The 14,229-nt window shown below is 33.6% G+C and overlaps 1 long non-coding RNA gene across 2 annotated transcripts; it reads right to left on the reverse strand.

Moving 5' to 3' along the window:
- Positions 1 to 284: 284 nt before the first annotated feature.
- LOC148619828 (uncharacterized) lies at positions 285 to 5,911 on the reverse strand. Of its 2 annotated transcripts, none has more exons than XR_015921654.1 (3): positions 5,591 to 5,911; positions 2,409 to 2,493; positions 285 to 1,050 (listed from the first exon to the last, which is right to left on the reverse strand). It is a non-coding gene; the product is annotated as an uncharacterized LOC148619828 (long non-coding RNA). The 2 variants fall into 2 exon arrangements; XR_015921653.1 differs by having other exon boundaries at positions 285 to 1,087.
- Positions 5,912 to 14,229: the final 8,318 nt, after the last annotated feature.

Genomic DNA, 14,229 nt, shown 5'->3' on the forward strand with positions numbered 1-14,229 from the left:
ACTATTATGAATCTGTTTAGTGTTCGGTAATTCTGTTGTTACCCTTATTCCTTAAAAAAAACATCACCCATTTATTTATAGAAAAGGAACACACATAGTGAAACAATGTCCCGATGTTGATACCAGAAGGACTGACGATGGTGGAATTGTTTAAGCTCGGGTCTAATAATAATAAAATTAAGCCAATCGTCACTTGAAACAAAGCAGAAAGTAAAACTAGTCTATTATTCGATTTTAAATACCATTCAATATTAAATTTTAAATTAGGGAGGGGGTGGGGCGAATGATACGAATTGATTACCTTTTATTGTATGTTTTTGTATTATTTCTAACATTGTTTTTTTCAGAAAATTTGAAATTTTCTATTTTGGCACTTTTCCTAACTGAGATAAATTTTACTTAGAATGCACTTTGAGCAGGAAAGATAACTCATGTCAGATAGAAAATCCGAATATTGAAATTACTTTCATAAATATCCTTATTAGTTATTTAGAAGCCTTATTGTAGGACGCTTACCCTTCCAGTGCACTTGCTTCCAGTTTTTAGTGGAGTTTGGGTCGTTCATTTACTTTTGTTACTATGTGTGTGTTATTTTGGTTACTGTAAAAATGTTAATTTTCGAGTTCTTCTAATTTTTGCTATTTATGCGGTGGACAGAAAAGCGCGAAAACAGTAACCACACAATTGATTTTTAAAACTATGTTACGCTTATCATTTTTTTATACCCGCGAATGTTTCACTCGACAGAATCCGCAAATATTTGCCACCGCGAAAATTAATACGTTTGTAGTATTTCATGTTCGTTGTTGTGTTTATCTATTTCTTTGTCTAGTTGTTATGCGTGGCTTATGTTCTGTAATCGTTGACCCATTGATTTCGCTTACTTGTCTTAAAGCTAAATTTTTAATATGTAAAGCAATTCAAAAGGCGACTTATCAGTGTAATTCTGTCAGTAACAAGGCGAGACTTACGAGTCGGATTCAAGAAACCTTTATAGTCAGTATCGCTGTAGTGTACACGTCGCCGATCTGACTAACTTGTCCCGTCAGTCTGTCAATAGAAAAGGCGTTACGTCGGTGGATAGCGACTGTAAACGAATGTAACAGAGAGAATTACATTACTAGACTTTTTACTTTTTACACTTATTTTACTTATTTTATCTCGATAGTCAGTTTTGGTATTTGCTATTTTTTTAAACCTAAAGGTGTTTCCGTTGTCTGCCATTTTAGGATCACGCTTATCAGGTAGGAAGGTGGCTTGTAACGATTCCATGTTGGGTTGTATTCTGATATTGAAATTGATTATCTTACTATTAAAGTATTGCACGATGTATCTACTATATCTCGTACATAGGTTGAGTCACTTTGGCCGGAAAAGCCATGTATGAATGTAATTTTTTCTTGTTTAATAATTAGTAAAATATCGAATATGATAGAAAGCAGTTAGACCTAATTAGTTTTACTAGCCTGAGGTATATCCTATGTAATGTATATCTACATGTATATAGATATGTATACTGAATGCTGCATATGTATATATGCAGCTCTTTGAATAGTTTCTCCTCACATTGAGACGAGACCAAGTAATGCAAAAAAGGAAACCAAGGTTTGAACAGTAATAACAAAAGAACTTTAGCCCAAGGATGACGACTGGAGAAGGAAAACAGACACACTCAACCAAGAACGTGAAATAACTCGTACAAGGAAACAAAAATAAATGAGCAACCCGTAGTCCACTAAAAACTTGGAGCATGGACTACGTGAACTGGTAGGTTAAGCATCCTTTTTTTTCTAGAATCACGCACCAAGTTGGTAAAAAACATGGTATCTTGAGGTGGTATTAAAAGTTCCTAATGTCTACAATCATAGACTGACAAACTGAAACGCCTATAATACACATACTTATGCTGTACGTAGTTCATTTTGATCCATTTTATGCGTTTTACTAAATTCCAAATTATTAACTTTCGACAATTAGCTAACGGTTTTGTGCTTGTGAATGTAACAACTGTTAAAAGTGCTGTTTATTTTGTAACCTATATGTTAAAAAGAAAACTAAATGATATATCGTATACACCACTGTAGATCGTGAACAACATATGAAGAGTAACCAATATTCAAACAGAAATCAAAACAATGTAATCCAGGAACAAAGACCTGAACCGGAAAACCGACACGCGCAACAAAGACCACTTTGCAAAAGTTATAGTTCTTTATTTGATTGATTGTTATGGTAGTGGAACATGCTGATTGTATGGTTTTCATCCAAAAACATAAATTTGTACGTTGAATATGGTGCATGTAGATAGAAAAAAAAATCGTTCGTTCAATGAGTTTTCCTCTACCATCTATCGCCAGCGCCTAGGCAGTGTATGCATTTTAATGTATTATTCAGTGAATTGATCGTACCTGGTTCTAATGAATGTATTATCGTGTTGTTGAAGGAATCTGAATCCGAAGCCTTTATCGGACTTGGATATATACTGAGGTGACCCTGTAATATCAACATCAATATAATATAATAATATTACAAAAACAACAAAAAAAAATACCGTTTTCTGCATATATGTTATAGAATAAACCTCGTGTATCTATGTTATATTTCATGTAATACTCGTTACGTCTTTCATTGGTTTCACAAAATATCTGATCTGTTTTACCATAATTCTTTTAATGACAACCATTTTCAATAAAGAATACCAACCTCCCGAATATAATATCTTCTATTTCAGGTGTGGTAATATATGATACACAAAACACAATTTGAATTATTCCATATAACATCTATTATAACAACCCTCGAATCTCACAAACCATTTACCATAGGTTTCTGTGTATGTTGAGGGAATGTTGTGCAATGGCATGTAATTTTGAAAACAAATATGTGAAATTCTATTTTATACGTGTAGAATTTCAATGCACTTTTATATATCGGTATTTTTCAGTGAATCCGTCTCCTCCGATCACTGACGCAATAATGTGATCTTAAGCAAGAAATAAGAAATCAAATTCCTATTTTTTATGTTCGACTTCTTATCATTTTATTTTCTTCTTTCCCACAAACTTTAGTCCGGGCATGTACTCGGACATAGCTGAACGGAATGAAACCAAAACTGGGCACAAAGTCGGGCACCATGACCATGTGATGATGTGCAATGCCTGATTAGAAATTCCAATATGGCCGTCGTTTTAAAATTACAAAAAATAGGAAAAAGTCGTAGAGTTTTGATATTTGGTTTGAAAATACGTTATCACTAGAGATTCCGGTTGGCCATATTGTAAGATAAAAATGGCAAACGGCGGAATTTTAAAAAAAAATCAAAGTGCAGTAGAGATCTCACTTACCACCTCCGGCCACCCCCAATGTAGTAACAAAGACACACTGAACCTGATTCCATGCATTGTAAGTGTTAATGACCTAATGTTTCTAAAAATTCTACGCGCAGTTTAGGCGTTGGTTTGACCGCAACCACTATTAAGTCGTGTGTTGATCAAGTTTAGCAAAAACTATACGCTCAATGAAAAAGAGTATCTCTTTATTCACATATTTATCAAGCCTGTGTTTTACAATGATAAGCTGAAAATCAATTATTTCCCCCTTATTTGAATTTTCAGCTCCATGTGGGTCCAGGTGTCAATAGGCCCACAGCAGCGCTAAGCTTGTCGTAAAAGGCGACTAAATAGTGCTCAGAACCCTGGCCGGGGGCTAGGGCGCTCTGCCCACAGAGCAACTGGGTTGCGTGCCCCAGGTGGTGGAATGGGATACACCTGGCGTGTTACATGCTGGGGTCATCAAGCTATAATACGGAAAACCTGACCGCAAACCATAGTGGTGCACCGTGTTGGGAAAAATGTTGGGAAAAATGCCATGTTCCTTAAAGAACCCTGCTGTGGTATTCGATAGGAGTAAGAACCTTTGTGCTCCGTCACAGGAGGCTAAATTGCCCGACCCTACCCATCCTTCCCTTTTTCTAGCGGCGATTAAATTTGTCGACCTTATTATCCTCATGTCACATCCCTTTTTTCATTGATGATGGATCCGTTATTTTCCTTTAATCAAGTACATTTTTTTATATTGGAAAACGGCAACATATTGCTTTGACAAATCCTTTGAATTTTGTCGGCAAGTAAACAGTTGTAATGATGCGCGTTATTAAAAATACTACATTAATACCGTTATATTGAATCGACCGAAGACAATATTTTTTTCTAATATTTTCTTTTCGTAGTATCTCATTCTTGCTTCTTGCTTACCACAAGTTTTAAATCGCACAATTATAGTGTATAACGGTGGAATCTTGTACTGCTTATTGAAATAAAGAAAATAAAGGTATTTGAATTAACATCTTCGTCTGTTATACTATGTTAAGTGTTTTTGTTGATCTTAACCCAGACAGACCCTATTAAAAATGCAGTTTATAATTTCATTGTTACTTTGTTTTTCAAAGTATTTTTTTCCTTATTTAACACTTTAGGTTCAAAGTAGTCTAAATTTTAGAGTCACCTTTTCTCTTTTATTTGTGTTAATAATGATCAACGAAAACAGTGATAAAATAAGATACACCGTTGATGACAAATAAAGTGTAATAACAAAATTACATAATATTTGTGCGCCTGCAACAAGCTCAAACAAGTGCAGAGAAGAGAACAGTTACACCATGCGTGCACCAGTACTCAAATGAACACAATGAAGATGATATATACACAATGAGCGCATATACAAAGTTCCAGTAAAATCAGATGAGTAGACGGTTATACTACATGTGGACCTCTTCATAGCTCCAATGAATACAAATGAGAAAAGGGTAATACTACGTGTGAAACTGTTCCAAGTTCCAACGAACACAGATGAATGAAATGTAATACAAAGTACTACGTGTGGACCTGCTCTAAGCTCCAACAAACACAAATGAGGGAAGGGTAGTGCTACGTATGAACCTGTTCCTATATCAAATCAACACAGAGGAGGAAAGTGTTGTGATACGTGTGGACATGTTCTAAGCTCCAATAAACATAGAGGAGGTAAAGCTTATACTTCAATTTAAGTATAGACCTGTTCCAAACTCCAACGAACACAAATGAGGGAAGGGTTATATTACGTGTGAACCTGTTCCTATATCAAGTCAACACATAGGAGGGAAGGGTTGTAATACATGTGGATATGTTCCAAGCTCCAATAAACACAGAGGAGGGAAGTGTTATACTACAATGTATGTGTGGACCTGTTCCAAGCTCCAACAAACACAGAGGAGAGAAGGGTTATACTACGTAGGAAACTTTTATTACCAATCTCTCACGAACACAAATGAGAGAAGGGTTTTTAGACGTGTGGACCTTTTCCAAGCTTCAATGAACACAGAGGAGAGAAGGATTGTACTACGTGTGGACTTGCTCCAAGTTCCAATGAACACAGAGGAGGGAAGGGTTGTACTACACGTGGACCTGTTTTAAGCTCCACTGAACACAAAGTCTTTATATTTTTTTGTGAATCCGCCTCCCGTTCTTTGTCTCCATTGTCCTTTGAAAAATCAGGGAGGACAAAGGAGGTTAACATGGATAAACATTAAATAAAATAGATCGTCCAAACTTACCCTGAGGTATCTATAAAAATCATCCAAGTCTAGGGGATCAGTAACGTACAATAACAATGAATCTGTGTCAATGTTCACAGTCAAATTAAAGCGGCGCAAAGCATAGTCTCGTTTTTGTTTCGTTGAAACTACCCCATTTAGCCTCGTTACATCAATACTCCATGCTCCTGTCTTATTTTTAGGTATACTAAACTGCAGTCATAAGGAAAAATAGTGAAGAACTGTAGTGTTAATGTCATTGTTGACGGATCTGATGAAAATCAGCTAATGGATTCAAATTGTCAAAATAGAACAAAATAAAACTCGCCTGATCTGGTTTAATCATCTGCAATCTTTTATCGCATCTGCTAAGAGCTGCTTGAAAGTAAGGACAATACAGATAAATACAAGTCTATCAACGATGTTGACAAAAAGAGGAAATTTGTCAAATACACTGTATGATAAACGTGACAAATTATTTATCCATCGTCAAATAATCTTTCCTATGTAGTTACATTCATACATTCAAGGCACTGTATTATAATGTTTCCATTCTCAATTCAAACACTTTTCTTTTTTCGTGTGACGTCTTGTTTCTCTTATGTTTAGTTTTTATGTGTTATCTTATAAATTCGGTTCTCTACATTTCGTATGTAGATTACCTCTGTTTCATGTGTTGTTTTTGGATATTAACGTATTTGAGCACCTGCTAAATCTAGCATCCCAAATTAATATATATATATATATTGACCGAGCGATTTAGGGCGGTTTGATCCGCTTTGTCAAATTCACGTTTATAATGTCCAAACTTTTTACGCAACTATACCTGTAATATTCTCTTTTGTTCGAATAGCGACTGGAACTAAGTAGCTTAAAATATTAGAGCATGTTCCATGTACTGAAATTAAAAAAAAATTAGGGTTAAGTATTGGAACTTGAACATGTATGAGAGTAAGTTACTGGTAAAATTAGAGTTGATTTTATGTGACTGTTCAGTAAGTAATTGACTGTTATCGAATCAATTTTAAAAATCGAAAAAAGGCATAAATATTGTAAAATAATGGTTTTTAGAGATAAGTACAACTTATGGTACACCGACTACCAGTCAACAAATTCCAAGTAGTCCAACTCTCAACAGATATAAACAAAAATGTAACCCGATTATTAGTCAATAATATAGTCAATCATAACTAGCAACATGCAGATAGTAGATTTTAAATTGAACACTATATTCAATTTTCTGCACAGATGGTATATTCTCTATTTCAAAACTTGATATCTGCCACACTCGGTGTTAAACCTCACCCCTTTATGCAAATGAGAATAGTACACCAGAAACAGCTTCTCGGATTTGTAATGAGTAGTGCTCGTGCCCTGTGAATTTTTTATATCCTGTATAGCAGAGCCTATAAGCTAGCGGAGTGATATACAGTAACACAGGAGGCGGTTAAAAGTCTGCGGTGGAAATTGTACTCATTTATGTTCAACACATTCCGAGGTCAATGACATCACTATTGGCATAAATATTTGAATGTACTTGTAAGTATTTTGAACAGAAAGCCGAACCAATTAAAAGTACAGGTTTTAGTACATTTTCTATTAGAATAATAAAAATATTGAAAACCGATGGATAATTAGAATGCTTCAATTTAGATGGAAGGACGATTTAAACAGCTGGATCCTTGAAAGCAAACTTTTAAATTAAAAAACACAGAGAAGAGAAGGAATTATTCTACCCGTCTTAAAGAAAAGCAAATTTGAAAACTTAGAAATCTGTAGATACGAGCTGATTTCGCTAATAAGAAAAGAAGACATAGAATCGTCAAAAAGAGAATATGCATACATAGTTCAGATACATGCATTGGATTTTGATACATATACATGTAGCAGTCTAAATGTGGAGTGGATGTTACGATATTTTACCAGACTCGACCCTTACTTTAAAGGTTCATTTTTCAGATTATATGGATAGTACAAATATTTTGCAGATTCCTTCCTTAACGTCAAGTGCTTAAAATATCACAGGGAATAAATTGGTCCAACTAAAGAAAAGTATCAAGAGTGTACTGAAATTTTCTTGGAGAAAAAATTGCCTTTTAGCAACTTAATCTGTAGCATTAAATAGCATTAATATACAATGTAAAAGAAAAGACAATCATGAATCTGAAGTTAAATCGTATGTACGTAATTTATCATTGTAAAGCCCTGTGGCGTTTTGCATCTTTTGTTAGTGTTGTTCCTAAAGCCACATTTAACCGTCAATCTCAACCACAGACCTATATTTGTTAAAACACTTTTTGATTTTCTACGAATCACTCCGCTAGTTTATAGGCTCAGCTTTACAGATATGAAGCAATTCACAGAGCATGGGCACAACTCATTACAAATCCGCGAAGCTGTTTCCTGTGTACTGTATTAATGTGCATTAATTTGTGGGCTTTAGCACCGAGTCTAGCTGAGGTGCAAAGGCTTTGAAATAGCTGAGGTGTAAAAGCTTTTAAATAGCTAGTTTACCCTCTACACAAGATACTGAGAGCCAGCATGGTGGCTGTTGGTAACTCTTTCGATACAGCGCCTCTTATCAAATTCCGCACGGACAATTTTAAACTAGGTTGTTGAGAAACCGATAATTATAATGATGGGCGTGTAATTGACATATTGAAGATGATGTTTAATAGCCATATTGATTAATTTATTGATTATTGGGGTTTAACGCCCGAGCAGCAATATTTCAGCTATATTCAAGCGATGAACATGAAAAGGATGATAAAATGAACATGAATGATAATGAAATGATAACAAGGGGTGTGACACAAGGATAATAGGGTCGACATATTTTGATTGCCACAAGAAAAAGGGGGGATGGATAGGGTCGGACAATTAAGCCTCCTGTGGCTGAGCGCAAAGGTTCCTACTCCTATCGAATACCACAACAGGATTCTTTAACGTGCGTCCTGGCCTGAATTACTTTTCAAAAACATTTTTTAAACGGGTCATAGTATTCCTTTCCTGGTTTGTCTACCCCGCACTTGACTTTTTATGAGCAACTCGGCGGGTGTTTCTAGAAAAGCAAAGGACGCTTACCCTACCGGTGCACCTGGTCCATGCTCCCAGTTTTTAGTGGAGTCCGAGTTGCTCATTTATTTTTGTTACTTTGTATGTATAATTTTAGTTACTTTATGTTCTTTGTTGTGTATGTCTGTTTTCCATGTCTGGTCTTTGTCCCTGGATTACATTCTTTTGATTACCGCTATAACCTTGGTTCCCTTGATTACTCTTTATACAATATACCAACAGACAAAATTACAACAATGGAAATAAGAGAATATAAAGTATACATGTAGATTATTCAAAAGTACAAAGAAACCTTCTTGAATCAAACAATCGGAAGATTTTTCATGTTATGTAAAAATGAAACGATTAGTAGATTATAGAGTACTTCAATTTATTCAATGGTAAACAGAACAGATTCATGTATGATGAAGCGCAATAAATGCACCATCATATAACCTTTGTAAAAAAGTAAAGACATACAGAGATTACTAAAATGTCTTCAATAAGTGTAAACACACCTTCAAGTAAGCTCTGAAAAGTCCTCAAAAACGTAATAAAATCCATGGTAACAGAACGATGAAACTTCAAAATAAATAAAAGAGTCAAATAACGACACGAAAATACATTAACGACCAACATTTCCTGACTGTGAACAGGCGCATGTCTGTGGTGGTCTTAAACTAGTTTTATTAGGCCTTTAATGTAAGGTCAAAAATAAACTAGAACAACAAATAAACACCCCATGAATTTAACTCTGTAATATATCAAATTCTCCTAGATGGAGTACCTCAATAGAAAACATTCGCCACATAAATAAATTATCCAATTAAAGAAAGCAAACATTCACTGAAAGCTAGCTGAGAACATATTAAAGAACAGACAATACCATCGGCATTAGAAATAATCGGTCATTAAAATTCCAATGTTCAAAGAATAGACAATGATTTGAAAATCGTATCAGGTTTCTTACCGTTTTGTAACAAGACACAAAACAGCGTGAGTGAAATTGCTAACTATTGCATACTTTTCATCTTAACCTACAATAAGAAAGCATATTAGGCAGTTATATTAGGCGGGTGTAAAAGGTTGAATATGTTGTTTTTGTTTCTTTTAATAATCCTGCCATTTACAAAAAATATGATTTATTTTTCTTCACAATTTTAACAAAACTTGTGTGTGTTGTGGGCTGTTTAAAGATAAGCATTTTGTTTTTGTTAAAGATAAAGATACGAAACTACAAATGAAGTAAAGATCCTTACTCAGTGTTTCAAGTTAACTTTCTGTCAGACTGAATCGAGCTCTCAGTGCTTCTAAGGTCAAAGGTTAAATTTGTAATAATAGCTGTTAAACATTTGCTTTGACTACGTTTTGAAGAAAGTAGAAGTAAAAAAACATGGATTTTTGCATCAACACGATATAAAAAGTAACCAAAAAAAACCAAAAATAATTCGTAAATGGAAGGTATAAGGGTAGCTGAAAATCATATTTTGGTTGATGAGAGGGGTACATGTATCTCACCCCATGTACTAATCCTACCTTATTTCATAATTATATAGCTCAACGTTTCATTAGAATTATAATGTTCATGTATGAAGAAATACTGATCAAATCTCGGGTTTCTGTTTTATAGTGAAAAGATCGAAAGAAATAGTTTTATATATATATACAACGTGAGTAAGACTTACATAACCGACCATCCTTGGGGTGAATGTTTTTGTCAGGTTTGGGTGATGTTAGGTTTGTATATGTTCACATCGCACGTACACTGTTAAGACGACTTTAAACGGGTATTTTATTCTGGGAGGAATGGGTTAGACACATTTTGTTGTATTTAGGAACCGATGCTTATTGCCCTTCAAGTACATATATATACTACATAAAATGATTATCAAACCTCCGAAAATTAATTTTCAGCTGTATGTACATGTATTAACTTGCATAAATTTAATTTAGTTTTAAGTTTTAATTTTCTTTTTCTAATTTAGTACATCTAACAAAAAATACAAACAGTTATCTAAATTTCTACTTTTTACAATACTTACAGACCTCCAAACGATGCCAATTTCATAAATAGTTCTATATTTTGAATGTTTGGTTGATTTTACAAGTACCATGGATTTATACTTTGTATTTAAATTCCATTGTAACACGGGATCAAGGAAATCTAGAGCAAGAATAGCACAATTCAATATAGATAATGATTTAATATCACCTGAATGCATAGTAATTACAAAATGGATTTCAGAGATTGTATGTTTTTTATTCAAGATTGCATTTACATGTTGCTAACGCTTCATTGATAACAACAATTTTCCTGGGTTGACTTTAAAAGGGAGATTTACTGATGTTGTGACAAAAAAGTAGCAAGTTTGAATAAAACATAAACTAACCGCAACACAAAATATAGCGAAGAACGCTTTGACAGTTAACTGTTAAAAGTAGAAAGGAATGTCATAAAAGATTTTTTTTTAAATTTTTGATTAATCAGTGAAGTGGTCAACTTGGAAGACAAGTCCCAAAATAAATATGATATTAAAACGTTAGTTTCAAAGTTTGAAGCGATTTCAAACAAGGACTGGTTTCAGGATATGTATCTTGAGAATCGATTTGAAAAAGAAGACAGATAGATTTTAAACATTGCGAATGGGTGTTACAACGAATTATTCGTTATACAATTCTCCTAATGCCATGCAATAAGGCTTTTTTGTCGCAGTTTTGGAGTTTGTATCCGACTGTTTACCAGTCTGTAACGTCTTCTGTCTCAAATTGAAATTTCAATGACATATTTAAAAAAAAACAGTAAAGGTGACAGGAAATAGAAGTAATAACAAAATTACCTAATACATAATCATAAATCGATCGGAAATATCTGAAAATACATGAACCTGGAAGTGGAAAAAAAACCTGAACAAAAAATGAAAATAGCCACTTTATGCCAGGCGTCGATTTCACAGTAAGTCGTAAATGTGAAATGGATCGTAAATTATGACGTCAAAAAATGCTATTTTAGGTTGTGACGTCATTACTTACGATCAACTTTACACTTACTACTTTTTGTAAAATTGACTTGGTACAGGCTTCCCAAAGTGAAATGTTGGATTAAACAAGGTTCAATGGTACGGTAGATCTCCATAGTCCATGGTAACCGCAATAGTTCAAAAGTTTAAATTGGAGGAACAGTAGTGAACTCAGTGTCAGACAAAATAACTACCTTTTGATTATCTCTGACAGTAATTTGTATTTTATATTTAATATTTTTTAAAGTAATACGCTAGTGCGTTTGTTATGTTTTACTAATTCCGTTCTTTTTTCACGGTTTATATGTCTGTTCGATTATTTAAGAATAATTTGCGATAAAATCTTGATACTTACAAATGCATTATGTTTTGTGATTTTTTGATATATTTAAGGAAAGATTTACTAACAAGTCAAAAAATATTAAAATCCAATAGATTTAGTTTGTTCTTTATATACGGTAATTTGTTACAATAAAATTAGTATTAGATATCGCAATTCTTTGTAATAGTGTTAAACGCCCGTCATCACTTACTGTTGTGTTGTTGTTGTTAAAATCTTTTTCTACCGAGTGTGGGTTGCATATTTACTTGTCTGTGGTTTTTTGTATTCGTATGTGATAAATACAGCGAGTAATATATGAGGAAATAGAATTGAACTTTTTATTTGATAAACTATCATCTGATAACTTGTGTAGGTAGTTAACTTTACAATTGCCAAAAATATTTAAACTATTTTTCGAAGATTTTAAGTTGGATTAGATGCCTTGAAATTCCCCTGTCAAGTTAATTGAAAAAAATTTTAATAGGTAATGGTCATCAGTCAAGGTAATTAAAACAATCATATCCCCTGAAGTCAACTTTATTTACTGTAATTTTCAAATAACCAATGCATTCCAGATTTATCAGCTTCCAAATGTCTTTCAATCTTCAGAGCAGTGATAGATTCACTTTCTTAGCATCTCTTTGTCTAAGAATAAAGCATATTGCATATAAGGTATAAAACAAAAACGCAATTATTCTATGAATTATCTTTATTTTCTCCAAGTAAGTATTCCTAACAACCCCAAGCAGTGAATATCAAAGTGTTTGTAACGTTTGTCTTTATAAGATATTGAAAGGTCAATTTCTAAAAGACTACATATTTTTATTTTTGTTGTCAAGTTGCTTTATCGGTCGATATGATGAAATGTGAAACTATTCATTCCAATTTGTCTGCTCTTAGGAGACGCCCAACAGTTCCTATTGTATTGTTGTGTCATTTACAGAGTTATCTCCCTTAAATTTACATTCTATAGTATATTCTATATAATGTTTATGTCTCCTATGAACAAGGGTTATATGAAAGGCCACATGTTACTTTCTGTTTACTATCACATTTTAAACAAAATATCAAACATAAAAAATGTAGGCTTTCCGACTATGAATCATATTTTGCATGATTCTTATGTGGAGCGCTACTTAACAACTCTATCACACTAAGTACCATTGCCCATATCTTTTCGTGACTAAACCTTTTTGTTGGAAGATTATCTTTGAAATTCATCGTTTCCCTTATTTGAATAAATCAATACAAATAGGCATTTTAGACAGTCTAATATTTTAGCTTTACAATGTAGTAAGATAACCGCCATGACTTTTTCAAAGAAAATTTAATGTACCCTAATAGTCATAATAGACATAATTTGTATTAGGAAGTTGAAACCTCCAGGAAACATTTCCTTTATGAGATAAACGTCATCCAGAACTTAATCCAGAGAAATGAATGTCAGTTGACACTGAGGTTTAATTTGAGATTCCTCTACACAGAAAAACTTGCAACATATGTTTTGCACGTTTCTTATATGTTTAGGGCCACCATGAAAAACATGTGTTACTGACTAACAAATTATTTCATGAAAAAAGGAAATATAAATCTTATTGTAATATATGCTTTCAAAAGGATTTTATATTTGAAAAAAAAGTTTCGATAATTTCATGCATTTAATTTCAAATGTACAAAACACATTTCTACCATATTGGTCCTAAACATATGTTTCCTTATGTTTTGAATCATATAAAAATATATGTTGCAATTTTCCTTTGTATCAAAGTATAACCATCAAGAAATAGACCTCGATTGGGTGACTATCGTATTCTTCTAATCAATAAAAAAAATAAAATTGAGACACCACTGAAACCCACAATACACAATGTCGCAAGTAAAAAACAAACAAAAAACAAAAACAAAACAAAACAAAACAATGTAAGAGTAATCAAGGGAACCAATGTTATAGCGGTAATCAAAAGAATTATTCCAGGGACAAAGACCAGACATGGAAAACAGACATACACAAAAAAGAACATAAAGTAACTAAAATCATACATACAAAATAACACAAGTATATGAGCAACTCGGACTCCACTAAAAAGTAGGAGCATGGACCAGGTGTACCGGTAGGGTAAGCGTCCTCTGCTCTTCTAGAAACACCCGCCGAGTTGCTCATAAAAAGTCAAGTCCGGGGTAGACAAACGAGGAAAGGAAAACTATGACCCGTTGAGTAAATCAGTTTGCATGGTGCTGATGGATACGCCATAACATAAAAGCCTGAC

The sequence above is a fragment of the Perna viridis genome, chromosome 4 (assembly GCF_037379345.1).
Source record: "Perna viridis isolate PV_CMFRI_1.1 ecotype Kerala chromosome 4, ASM3737934v1, whole genome shotgun sequence".
NCBI lineage: Eukaryota > Metazoa > Mollusca > Bivalvia > Mytilida > Mytilidae > Perna > Perna viridis.